We start from the raw sequence: 13112 nt of genomic DNA, 5'->3' as shown, positions 1-13112 counted from the left end.
TATCAGCAGTTTTTGCCATAAAATATATGTCTGCTAACAGTTGAAATATTCCTTGATACCGTGAGGTTACTTTAAAAAGCTTAGACATTTCTTTAAGTAATGCAATTGTAGAACAGTAGTAACTCTCATCCAGATGTGGATAATGCAACTTTACCTGTGTCTGGTTTTGTTTGATCAGTCAGACTTTGCCCTAATGGTCAAACCACTCAGACCATGGGTCAGTCTATGATACCTACACCCTCATGTGAGTTATTGCTTCATCATATTACCAACTGAAAAACGTTATATGTAGATTGGCAACTTATATAATCAGCAGCGGAGCGGAACGTGGCAGCACAGGATATAAAATCTTCTTCTTATAGACCCACAGATATCCACATAAAACACTTGGTGTATAAAATCCAAGTGTTTTATGTGGATATCTGTGGGTCTATAAGAAGAAGATTTTATATCCTGTGCTGCCACGTTCCGCTCCGCTGCTGTATTATTAACTTTTTTACATTTTTGCTGTTCACAGAGGAGTGGTTTACTCTACATCTATCCTTTTATTAACTTATATAATCAGCTGTGAAATATTTTAAACTATTAGTCAAATATTTAAATGTAAGAGCTGTGGGGGCAAAGTAATAATAACTGTGGAATACACTCAATAATCATTAGCACAATGCTCTCAGTATATTGCAAATGATGACAGTATATTACAGAACACACACACACACACACACACACACACACACACACACACACACACACACACACATACACACACCCACCTATACTCACATCTACAGAATCTCCAATTTACCTGCAGCACATCTGTGAATGTGGAATGAAAGCAAAACACCTGCTGAAAACCATGCAGACACAGGGAGGCAACACAGACTCCACAGATAAGGCATTCCAGCCACGAACCAAAGATGACAACCAAGAGCTGTGGGGCAGCACTGCCCCTTTTGTGGTACTGTACCACCTGTGTCCTTTAAAGGTACTTGCATTCTGTTGCCTAGAACCAGCATTTATCCATATGCAAACATTTAAAGCTTGTTTACACTAGCAAAAAAAGAAATTACTTTTCTTTAATTAACTCACCAGTGGAGTTTCATAAACTCATAAGCGAGCTCATTGAGGGTTCTTGGTTTTCTTTTGAATTTCATAAACTCCCCAGGATTCCATTAAATGTTGATTGCACATTAGACTTCAGGCTTAGTTCCATATTCAAATAAACTATTGACAAGAAGACTTAGTGCATCTGTGGAAGTGGCTGCGAATAGCTAATATATGTGTACAGAAAGGCAAAGCAATTTACAAATACTTTATCAAGACTCATAGTATGGTGATACAAGAAATGACTGACACCAATACACTAAGGCAATTTAAACCAAGGTTCTATTTCACTTTAGTAACGCCTGCTCTGTAGAAAAAATATTTTAAGAGAGCTAGAAAAACATGCCAATAACCAGATAACTGAAGCTATTTATACTACAAGAATAGTCAGATCCTGGGAATCATAAGAATTTAAAGGCAACTGAATTACACAACCATTTCCACTTTTCCAGTAACCACCTCACACTGCACCTTCTTTCTGTAGGAGGACCAGACTAGTCAAGCTCATGGTGAATTTGTAGGTACCCATCTAATCATCTGTGTTATGTTTAAAAGACAATGTGGGTGTCAGTCAATCAAGTCTGGTCACAAACAATGCTGTGATACAGCAGAATGAGAATGCTTTGCATTAGAATAACTCTGATAGGCAGGAGCAAATGGATGTTTTTGGAGTCCAGTGCTGGAACTACTCAAAGTGAAACTTTATTTGAAATGGATGACTCTGACTCCAAAGTGTTTAAAGGATATGCAATAGATGGTGGTGATGAAGGTTATAACAGAGGCGGAATAGATGATAATGAAGAGTAGAACCTTTTTTAGTTTTTTATTAAAAACTTGAGTAGTAGAGGCTGTTACTGTATGCATGTATATATATATATATATATATATATATATATATATATATATATATATATATATATATATATAATGTGTGTGTGTGTGTGTGTGTGTTACAAAGTGTTAACTAAGAACAAAAGTAAATAATACAGAGACTCTTTCTCTTTTCCAAACTATGTGCTTTTGCAATTTGACTTTAGAACATTTACTGAGGAAACAGATGTGCTAAGACAGTATGGGGCATTATTTCCAAGCAAAAACCAAGAACCAAGCAAGAAGACAGCAAGCAAGTCCAAACTGCCACAAAAGCCAAAGGAACGCAGAGTAAACCACCAGAAGAGTTTATTATAAAACTGAGTACTTTCCTTCACAATTTAACCAGACTTAATCAGAGTATATACACCAACTGGTAAAAAGGCTTTTATATAGAAAATATAATAAATCACATGCCCCCCCCCATTAATCAATTAAAACGGTAAACCTATTTTATACCAAAAAGTGTCACAAACAATTATCAAACATTAAAAGACACTGATAAACATTAAACATACATTTGTGGTGTAGATTACACCTAGTAAGACTTAAGCTTTAAAACACTACCAATAGAAGTCTGTTCGTTGAGCCCAGGGAAAATACAAGCATTGAGTTTGAGCTGCCATAAAAACTCTCGTTGTTCTAACAGGCCTTCCCATGGCCCTCTTCTAAGGTTAGCCACCACCCAGTCTAGTCCAAAAAATAAAAAAGAATGATCCAAATGGTTGAAAATGGTTTTTGCTAAGGAATTGTTTACATTGTGTTTCCTAATGTCCAACGAATTTTCATAAATACGTTCCCTTAACCTCCTTTTCGTTTTCCCTACATAATAACAGATGCATTTTTGACAAACAGCAAAATATATGACCCCAGAAGTGTTGCAGTTACATGAAAAGAAACTTTTAATCAGGTTACCATTCACCCTTACTTGGTCAGCTACCAAACTAAATCTACACTGACTACAAGTCTTGCATTTATTGGTACCGGCTTTTTGTGTGAATATGTCCTCAAAAAGCAGTCACTGGTTTCCAAAACAATCTTGATGGGTTCTTCTTTTTAGTAAACTACAATGGGCTTTTCACCCAGTTTGTCTGTTAAGCCATTAAAAATTTAAAAACTGACCAGTTTTGTTGATAATGTTTCTAATAGCCCTGTCCTCAGCATAAAATTGCATCACAAAACTGGTAGAAAAGTCTTTGACAGAGCTGTCCCTTTTGTTAACCAAATCATTGATAGAATGAATGTTAGATCTAACTAGAGGTATAATAACACCTACTTCCCTCTCTGCCACAATATATGATTTAATACAATGAACCAAGTGATTAAGATAACCCCTACATTTAAACATGCTAGACAACCAGTCACCTTCTTCTTTTAATAAACGATCATCAGAAATCATCCTTGCCAAGCGAATGTACTGGCCTTTAACAATACCCTTTTTTTGATATCTTGGATGATTGCTTTGAAAGTATAGCAAACTGTTACAGTAGGTTGACTTTCTATAAATGGTAGTCTCTATACTTCTTTGGTTAACATCCTTAAAAATTAAAATGTCCAAATAGTGGATGAATAAGGGATTAACACAATGTGTAAACTTCAAAAAGGAAGTAGTAGAATTTAAATAATCTGAAAAAGGGACATATATCTTCAACATCGCCCACCCACGCTATAAAGATGTCACAAATATCTGATATATAGTTTCCATGGGGGTATCTAAAATTTATTGAACAAAAAATGCTTTTTCCGCTGGATTAATACAACTTTAACAAAAATGGGGGCACAAGAGGGTCCCATAGCTTCACCTCTAACCTGTTAAATGTACTGACCATCTAGAAAAAACAAAATTAATTTTTAAAACCAATTCCATAAGCACATTTAAAATAAGTATTTCATCATTATTAAACCTGTTTGATTCTACCAAAAAATCATTGAACCAGGCCAGACCTACTTTGTGGGGTATAACGTTAAATAGTTCTACAACATCTATGGTTAAAAAATCAACTGTTCAGAATAAATGAGGTCCCTGATTTTTAACAAAAAGTCCCATGAATCTTTACATAAATAGGCAAAATCATTAAAAACTTTTTAAAGCTTGTAATCAATATATTTGGCTAATGGGTGGGTTTCAGAGCAACTAGCATTAACTCTTGGCCTCCAATGATAAAAATATTAGAACAATGAAACCGGATAAAGGTGCTAAAGTTATTATCATGCATATGGAAGATTACTTGAGTCGTGTGCATAGTTATCTCTTGAATGAAGAATTTTATGAGGAAACATCTCTTAACTTTATTCATCTAACATATAGAAAAATTGATTATATGATTAAAGATCTTTTTGATCAGGTACAAACTAACAATATTTTATATGATTTCTTACAGGTAAAATTTCCCTTGGTGCCATCTATCTTTGGAATACCAAAGATTCATAAAAACATTAAGGACCCACCTATGAGGTGAATTAAAGAGTTGGCTAGCATGTCTTAAAATGAAATATCAGAATGTACAAGCTTAAAATGAGTTACTAAAAGCACATCTCCTAGAAACTTAAAACAATGTCAAGGACTGTACCTAGAATCTCACTCAAAACAATGAAATATTACAGCCTATAAACCATAGAAACCTAAAAGTGTAAATGAAGGTAAGCAGATGACATTAACCAGTGAGGCCACAAAACAGCTAATAATAATAGTGAGATAAGTGCACTTAATCAATACATCCAAATGCCAGAACAGTAATTCCAAAAGAAAGTCTTACTCAAATGAACAGTACCAATTGTATTATTAATCTAACTATTAAGTGCAAAAATCTGAAAGCTAAAAATAAAGTCTAAATTAAATCCTTGGATAAATAAAACCATAAATTAAAATAAAGTATATCAACCCTTGAGTTTCATGCTGATCTAATGCAATAAAGTCATGCTACTGTAATAAGTTCACAAAATGAAGATAATTTTGCCATACTGAAGGAAAACACTGTCACTAACCTTCTGAAGATGACAGACATAACCAATGTAGATAACAATAGAGAGCCGTATTTTGAAAGCTTTAGGCCTTAATGAGCAAAACTGTACTGAGGGCTAAGTTAGCCTGCCTGATGAGATCATGGACCAAACAGTTAAACAGTTATAGAAACAGAAACTAAAGACACAAATATGAGACAAACTGGGAATGTATAGAGTACCACAAATAGCCATTGTCTGGTACATAATTTACACCATCTTGTAGAAGAAAAAATTGTAAGAAAAATAGAACTGAACCCAATGTTCTGAATCTACTACTAAAAACTCAAGATGATGGTTTTGGAAGAATACATAAAAAAGAGGACTGTAAATAACATAATGCAACCCTAGTGCTCTAGGTGTTCAAAGATAGGACATGTTGCCAGGGTGTGTCAAAGTTGGAGTAAAGCTTGGAAGAAGATGAACCCTCTGACAATGTGAGTACATTTGTAAGCCAGACAAGGTATAATCTGGCTATCACATAGTCCTCATCCCTGAAGGTCTGAGTTGGGGGGCTTCACTGATTTAAATGCAGGTATAGAAAGGTCTGATGTTTTTATTATGCATAAAATCACATCCTACATATGACAATGTAGACAACAAGTGGAATGGTGGTGTACATAAGGGTCAATCCTTGGGCCACTCCTCTTTGGCATTTACTTCTCAGAGGTCACAGCAAATGTTAAGAGTTTATAGTAAACCAAGTTTACACACAGCTGTAAACTTGGTGACATCATAATCTCCTTAGACAATACTGAAATCCTACAAGATAGTTTTCTCAAAGACATAGCCAATGTCAAAACCATGGGCTAAAATAAAATGCCAAAATATGCATAATAATATCATTTGACAAGCACAAATTCCATGTGACTATCCCATTGATGACACACTTCTGAACACTGATCCTGTTGTCAGATATCTGGGAACCTATGTTGACAGCAAACTGGCCTTTGATCACCAAGTAACCACTATTGTAAGGAATCCTTTTTCATTACATAGCTTAAATCTAAAGGTGTGGAATCCAGGGATTAAATAATTCTACTGTATTCAACTCTCATCAGGCTGACCTCTGAATATAATACCCCATTCGGTATGTACCTGTGAAAACAGTAGTCACAACCGAAGTGACCAGAACAATTTCTCGGTAAAAAATTCAAGGGTCTAAATCACAAAAACTATGAAGACCATCTCAGAGAGTTGTCCCTCTTCTCAGTATCATATAGGCTCCTAAGATACAATCTCTGCCTGATGTATAGAACCTCAACAGACTTTATCCTGTCAGAAGAATTACACGCTCACAAGTCCATTGGTAGCATGAACACTGGCTCAAGGGATCTCAGTCTATTTCTACATAATTAGAACATGTTGGATGGATAGGTAGAGGATATCTCGTCTATGGAACTGTTTTCACTCCACATAAAGCTAAGTACTTCTCTCACTTTATTTAAATATAATTTGGGCAAATGGATAGGAAGTCACAAATTTTCTTATGGATGGGACAAGTAAATATCCCCGCATTTGTTCTGCCTACCTTTGGGTTATTTGTACACAAAATATAAGGGATAAAACTGCCATGCAAATGTAAGGCTAGACTTCTTAACATGTTCACAGAGCAGTAGCCAAATAAGTACCTATGAACCAATAAGTATGTTGCGGGTGCTTTCCTTAAAGCAGAAATGCATAAACAATAGCCACAGATATGCTGTCATACCATATACCAGACCTGTGTTGAGGAACAAATGCCCACCTTCAACATATTAAATGAATATTTTATTTTAATAGGTATTATACATTTTAGAAATGTGACATGATACACCCAACAAAGGTTAGCATAAACAAAATTATGTAATTCTGGCTAAATGTACACTATAATAAGTTACACATACAATGAAGATCAGACCATAAACTAATCTCACTGGATATTCACATCCCGACCCCACCCCCTGCCCAGAAAACCACAGTGAAAAACTTCTCTAAATTAAATTTCACACTCCTCAAAACCGAGGTGGAATCCTTCAAAGCCCCCGGGCCTGTGGAAAATATGGCCCAGACCGCAGAATCCTTTATAAACGCATTCTATGAACACCTTCAGGAATGCATGGATCATGCGATCCCAAATAAAACCAAGACCCAATCCTCCAAAGGCAGACGTCCTGTCTGGTGGACCCCAGCCATAAACAAACTATACAATAGAAGGAGGAAGCTACTAAATGATAGAGCAAAATCCCAAAAAGGGAAGGCATCACTGATCAGTATTAGCAAAAAACTACGGGCACTCATAAAATTGTCTAAGGCTAGCTTCGAGAGAAAAATTGCACAGGACACTAAGGATAATCACAAGGCTTTCTTTAGTTATGTTAGGAACCTGGGTGGTAATTCCCAGATATGCTCAGAATTAGTCCAAAATGACAAAAAATACACTGAACCCACAGACATTGCCAACATCCTAGCTGACAGGTTCAGCGCAAACTTCTCCCCCCCCACCAAAAGGGCAAATATCTATCCCAGCAGAGTGCTGCCCCCCTGACATCTCAGATGCTCAGGTAAGAGCCACCCTCTCCAAAGCAAAAAACACAGCATCAATGGGACCAGACGGTGTCCCGGGCTGCGTCCTATATGAACTCCAAGAAGAGCTAAACCCAAACATAAAACTACTGTTCAATCTCAGCCTTACTACAGGATATGTGCCCAAAGAGTGTCGTACAGCAACAGTGGTCCCTCTCCATAAAGGTGGTGCCTCAACGGATCCTGAAAACTATCACCCCATAAGCCTGACTAGCTTGGTCTGCAAAGCTATGGAAAGGATCATCATGGACCTCATAAATAAAGATATTGGGGACCTACAGACACTGGATCCTACCCAGTTCGGTTTTGTTAAGGGCAGATCCTGCCTCTTAAACCTGGTTGATTTCTTTGAAACAGTCACCAAGGCCATTGACGAGGGGAAGGTGGTCCACACAGCCTACCTGGACCTCGCAAAAGCCTTCAATACAATACCCCACTCGGGCATTATAGATAATCTCACCAGCTTAAATATAAACCCCTATGTCACTAGATGGATTGCAAACAGGCTCAAGGACAGAACCCACATGGTTAGAATTGCTGGAGCCATGTCAGACTCCAAACCAGTTACAAGTGGTGTCCCACAAGGCTCAGTCCTAGGACCTCTCTTGTTCAGTATATATTTCTCGGAGGTACAGGCCAACACGGAAGGACTGTGGCTGACCAGGTTCGCAGATGACTGCAAACTGGGCGCCATAATCGACTCTCCAGCCGACACAAGCATCCTCCAATAGGGCCTCATAGAAACAGACAACTGGTGCCAGAGCCATGGCCTCAAGCTAAATGCCAAAAAGTGTATAGTCATCCCCTTTGGCAAAAACAAAGTGCCCACAAATTACCACATAGGTGGTAATCCATTAAGTACAGAAGAAGTAATTAAGGACCTGGGGTCCCAAGTTGATAGCAATCTCTCATTTGACAACCACGTGGCCAAATGGTTAGAAAAACATTTTATATAGCCCACCTAATCATTAAGGGATTCACATCTAGATCAGGGGAGGTCATCGTGCCTCTTTACTCATCCCTCATCAGGCCCATAATTGAGTACAATGCCCCTTTTGGGATGTACCTTACCAGACACCTGCAGCAACTGGAAAGACCCCAAAAGTACCTCACCAAGAGGATCAAAGGGCTCAAACAGATGCCATATGCTGCCCGGTTAAAGAAACTCCAGCGCTACTCAGTGGCATACTGCCTGTTCAGAGGCAATCTGTGCCTGACGTATAAAGCCATGTCCAACCCGGAATTAATGGACATGCTGCACCTCAGAAAATCCAAATCCCATCGAGCTATGCGCTCGAGAGACTTGAACCTCAGCACTGAAATAAATAGGACATGCTGGAGGGACAGATTCATAACCCAGAGGCTCCCTTCACTCTGGAATAAAATCCCAGTCTAGGTTAGGCAGAGTCCCTCATTGACTCTCTTCAAGAGGAATCTTGATGAGTGGATGGGAGATCGTAGGTTTACCCCGGGTATCACTTCTGTGTCACTGTTAGACAGAGGCACTGTATACTAACCTTGAAAAAGGGCATAGCAAAATAAATTTAAAATGGGTGGTGAAAGCCAAACACATTCTGGCTAGGCTTATAAATGCCCTAGGGCAGATAGCCTAGTATGAACCTATGAACCTATGAATGCTTAGCAGAAACAGTAAGTTATACAGGCATTCTATACTTACTTACAATTATAGGAGTAACATATTATGTTTTTCCTGATATTCAGGGAAATCTGATTGATTAATATGTTTACACTGTACATTTAATGTTACTGTTCCTATTTTACTACATAACTGGTGTTCCTGTTTTACTCCATAGCAATGCAGTTAGCTACTGTGACGTCACAGCCAGGCAATGGCATCTTCTCCTGTTTCTGCACTCAGAGTCACTCAGAGTAGATACCATCAGGCAACATTCATGTCTTATTAGTTTGGTTTCATTGGTAAGTCTGCAAATGGATTAGTATTCACCCTGTCTCAGACTGTTTATGCATGCTTTTCACAAGGTCATAGGCTCATAGAAAGTACAAGGTACTTTGGTCACAATACAATTTATGGCTTGTCAATACCCCTCCTCATACTGCACCCCATCCTCAAGGAGGGCCAAGCAGGTCAGTCTTAGACAAAAATTATGGAAACCTATTCAGTCATCCACATTTAATTTGAAGGATGCTACAGAATTAACTTGTTTGACTTGCGGAAGACTTTTTTTCCAGAAATGGTGTTGGGTAATGTAGCTCAGTTCTCAGTGCATTTTGTTTATGTGCTGATGGAGATTTAAACCCCCAGTTCTCATATTAATGGAACTATTTCACTTTTGAAGATCCAGGAGGACAGAGTTCATAATGGCACAGAATGCAAGGGATATATCAACCTGCAAAAACCTATAGGAAACCAAACGGTAGAATTCCAAGCCTATCCTGCTAACTCAGGAAATTTAGACTAGCAGTCTTCATAGTTAGGAGTTGCTGGGATCCTACAATTTAATAAATATACCTAGAAAGAGACACCCCAAAGTGGATGTGGTACTCATTAATTGGACAAATTAGGGCTGCCTAAAGAGGCATGATATATGTATTCTTTTGACCTGGATGATAAGCCTTTAGAAACCGGGATATGCTACCCAATTACACCCCCACCCATACGTCTGTCAGCATGGGATATCTAAATGGTAAAGTACTTTAACAGTTCTTTATACTGATTCATGCCAAGAAAAACTTGTTTTATGATCTAGTTTTGTCTTGCTACAGAAATAAATGGTGGAAAATACAGTCTCCTGGATTCACGAAGCTCCATGCAAGAATAAGGCTATTCTTGCAAGGAGTGGTTCGTGTCCATTTAGGATAGCAGCGTATATTGCAATTGCATGAAGGCACGCTGCTATCTAAACTAAATGGACATGAACCAGAAGCGAGCATAGGGGGTGTGTGTTAGCATTGCCTGCACAAGTAACACACCTCGTTCGCTGAGAAAGTGTTGTCCGGCACTTTTTGACACAGATGAGTGTCAATTTATACAATATTATGGCCTGGCTCCAATATTATATAGTAAAAGAGTGTCTGCAGACACTGAAATGTAAATAGTGACATTTCAATGTCCGTGGACACTGAAAACGAAAAAAAAAACATAAACACCTAGAGGGCAGCAGCCTTCAAGTGCAAACCCCCCCCCAAATGTATGCACTATTGCCCTACCTGCATGGAAGCAGTAGGGCAAGAGGAAAGGAATAGAAATTAAAAAAATATAATAATATTTTTTTTATCAAATAAATCAGAAGTTTAAGCACCATGCAGCTTGTTTGCACGATGCGTCTCTATGCTTAGCCTGGCTGAAATCCTGAAAATGATAGACAAGTGCTACTGTGATAGAAAATGTCATCAAGTTGCTGTAGCATAGTGGTACTGCCATGGTATAGCATGTAGAGTGTGCTTGGCTCGAATCCCCCCATCTGCCAAATTATTTTAAAAACTTTTAAGGAATTTGAATGATAGATGTCAATCATATGGCTCACGTATAGCACAGTAAGGGTGGGAATATGTAAAATATAAATGTAAAAAATAATTTATAAATTTAATGAAAAAAATAGATTTAAGCAATGCTTTGCTAGTATAAGCATTGCTTGCTTGCTCTTAGCTCTGCTTAGCTGGTGTAAGCATTGCTATGTGGATTTGCATGGAGCTAAGCATAGTTCAGCATATTAAAGCTGGCCAATCAAGAAAAATTGCAGGAAAACTGCCCTATTTGAACCCCACATGTGGGAATACAGCCATAACCATTTGGGATTGCTCACAGCAGGACCAAAATGTCTGGCGATGTTGAAGGTGTATGCTTCCGAGCACAACATTGGGGCATCCAGGAGTCCAGGGTCATGGTTGGGCTCCTAGTTAAAAACCATGATGGCAGGCTGCTGCAGAGCCAGTACCAGGGCTCACAGTACAAAGCAGAGGCCTGGGACCAGCTTGCACATGATCTCACCAGTGCCAATGGCATACCCCAAACCAGTGAGCAGGTACATCATCACCATAACGAACCGAAGCAGAGGAGGGGTGCACTCTTGGACCAGTGGATCCAAGAAGCCCAAGCGCAGGATGTCCCACCTGTCTATAAGTATGCAGTGTTATGTATCTCTAAGTATGGAAAAAATTCAACTTGTGACTGTGCAGGTGTGATTAATGTGTAATGTCTCCCCATACAGCTGCTGTGGAGAGGTCCCAGAATGTTGAGGCTCATGACCAGTGACTGGTCTGGCTGTGTTGGCAGTATGGGTGAGTACAGAATACCCCCTACTATTAGCAGTAAGAAATCAAAATATAGTAATGGTAGTACTGCCTGTATATATAATTGTGCTGTAAAAGTCAGGAATAAATGCCTGTGTCAGGCTGCCAGTGTTACAATGGAGTATTCCCAGCTGCTGTGTAATACAGATATCAGTATCAAACAAGGTACAATATGCAGGAGAGGAATATTAGAATATGTTTGAGTGTGTCTGAGTGAACCTGCCAAGAAAGTGCCATGTCAGGGCTGCCGTAACAGTTAGAAATGAAAAGCATTCCCCTGTGCAGATCATGTAGGAATAGTAATTGTGGATTTCTGAGTCGTACACAGATATGTATGTCAAAACTAATAAAGGTGATCCCAAACACTGGTGTGTGTCATCTCACTTGTACCTGAAAAATAAAAATGTGTATGTCCTGCAGAATCCATTAACTGAGGTGAACTGATTTAGTACTGCGTATCTGCATATTTTAGAATGGGCATGTCAAATAACTTGAAAAAAGCAAAAGTACATATTCCCATCAGAATGTGTTTTACTTGCTTGTCTGCCAGCATTGTCCTATGTTAACTTTTCAATTTCAGCTGTATGTAGCTGTGAATGTACTGTGAAATGTATAAGGCTAACAGGTGCAGACTTAAAACCTACACTGTGTACTCAGGAATCTAAATTGCAGTATGTATAGTTGTAAAACAGTCAAATGTGCAATCCGGCTAATGTGCACATTTCACAAACGGTGACACCAATGTCTGTTGTGTATGCATAATTTGTACTGAAAATGGGAAACAAATAATACAACATATCATAATAAAAGTACTGTGCACAAAAATATGTACTAGATAGAAATGTCACAAGCAAGACACACCACCTCCCCAATAGCTCAGTCTGATAAGGACTAGGCCTGTAGTTCAATTTTGCACACACGCCTCGGTTCAAATCCAGGGACCACCACTAACATCTCAGTCTGGTTCCACAGTTGTAAACTGCAATCTAAATAGAAAAAATAATGTACTGCAACTCATACATTTTCCATACAGGGCACACAGGTAAAGAAATCTGAATAGAAATACTAGTATGATGTGTATAACTATGAAAGGTGTACAATTGCTGTGTTTATCAGCCCCAGTCCTACAAATAGATGCAAGGTAGACATCCACACTCTGCAGTCTGGCCCAGACAAGCCCTTCAAGTGTCCAGCTGTCACGGATAGCTTCCATAGTTGCCAAGAAACCTGCACACAGAGAATGACATAGTAGATGTATGTGAAAGGCACAACATACACTCCAGGGCCTGCAACTAATATGT

General features: G+C 38.6%; 1 protein-coding gene across 1 annotated transcript in view; it reads right to left on the bottom strand.

The window, feature by feature from the left end:
* The window catches only part of LOC122800845, a 978865-nt gene that overhangs the window by 23266 nt on the left and 942487 nt on the right, over positions 1-13112 (bottom strand). The window lies entirely within an intron of this gene.

This window comes from Protopterus annectens, chromosome 1.part0 (assembly GCF_019279795.1).
Source record: "Protopterus annectens isolate FY-2018-M chromosome 1.part0, PAN1.0, whole genome shotgun sequence".
NCBI lineage: Eukaryota > Metazoa > Chordata > Ceratodontiformes > Protopteridae > Protopterus > Protopterus annectens.
Note: the sequence above shows the minus strand (reverse complement) of the source record. Positions and strands in the feature narration are given on the sequence as shown.